We start from the raw sequence: 995 nt of genomic DNA on the forward strand, positions 1-995 counted from the left end.
CTAGAATTTGTAGGGTAAATTGGTAAAATCCTAAAATGGTACGGGAAAGTGTATATCATTGACAAAAATATTCCATGAAATACGAATGATAAATAAACTGTTAATTTGAAATTAACAAAAAAAAATTAATAAATATTATAATTTTAAGTAACAAAAAAGCTTTTATATTTAGCAAACGGTTTATCTATTAAATTTTAATTTTTGTGGCAATATTTGAATAAATATTTAAAAGATACAAAAAAAATTATTTTTTGTGAATTATGTAAATTAAGTAAATTTTTGGATACTATTTTATAGTTTACTAAAAATCATAAAGTCTTTTTGCTTTTGGTTGCAGATTATTGGCTTCTAATTTTGACTCCTTTCATCTATATCGCCAGAGAACTGTGTTGAAATACCTGTAAGATAGCTCTTATTTATCAATATTCTTTTCTTCTATTATCGAAATAGATTTAAGAATAAATTACCATTTTTCAACCTCTTATATTGATTCTTTTAATGCAACAGACAGAAAAGTGAGTCTTGAATTGTTCGGTACTTCGGTCTTCCAAACAAATAAAAAATAATAGAAACTGGTTCCTCTTGGTTTCCCGGTCACAACACCAATTACCATAATAGAAGGTAATGGTTTTTTTTATCATCTGTATGTTTAGCTTAAATCACCATCATTATATCGTTTTATAACGTAATTATCTGATATCTATTATGTTGTGTCAAATATATCTTAAGTAAATTTGTTTGATGTGTATAATTAATTTTGTGATGATATTTTTTTGTCTAAAATAATTTAACGTGGAAGTATTATACTAAAATTCTCATTCTCACTTTTCACATAACAATAAAAAATAAATTTGTGTGCTCATCAGGATTCTAAAAGTCAAATATGTTATCCAACTGTTTTAGTTATTAGTTATTAATTTAGAGATTTATATTTGTAATATAATTAGAATAATAAAATTATAATAAAATAATTTATAAAATTACAAACAAATATA

At 23.0% G+C, this 995-nt stretch overlaps 1 protein-coding gene across 2 annotated transcripts in view; it reads left to right on the plus strand.

Moving 5' to 3' along the window:
* The window catches only part of LOC107627489, a 26,138-nt gene continuing 25,438 nt past the window's right edge, over positions 296–995 (plus strand). For both annotated transcript variants that reach the window (XR_002357674.1, XM_021116049.1), the window contains exons 1-2: positions 296–400; positions 508–621. The gene's annotated coding sequence lies outside the window, so the exon portion shown is untranslated. The remainder of the gene's footprint in view (positions 401–507; positions 622–995) is intronic.

This window comes from Arachis ipaensis, chromosome B02 (assembly GCF_000816755.2).
Source record: "Arachis ipaensis cultivar K30076 chromosome B02, Araip1.1, whole genome shotgun sequence".
Classification (NCBI taxonomy): domain Eukaryota; kingdom Viridiplantae; phylum Streptophyta; class Magnoliopsida; order Fabales; family Fabaceae; genus Arachis; species Arachis ipaensis.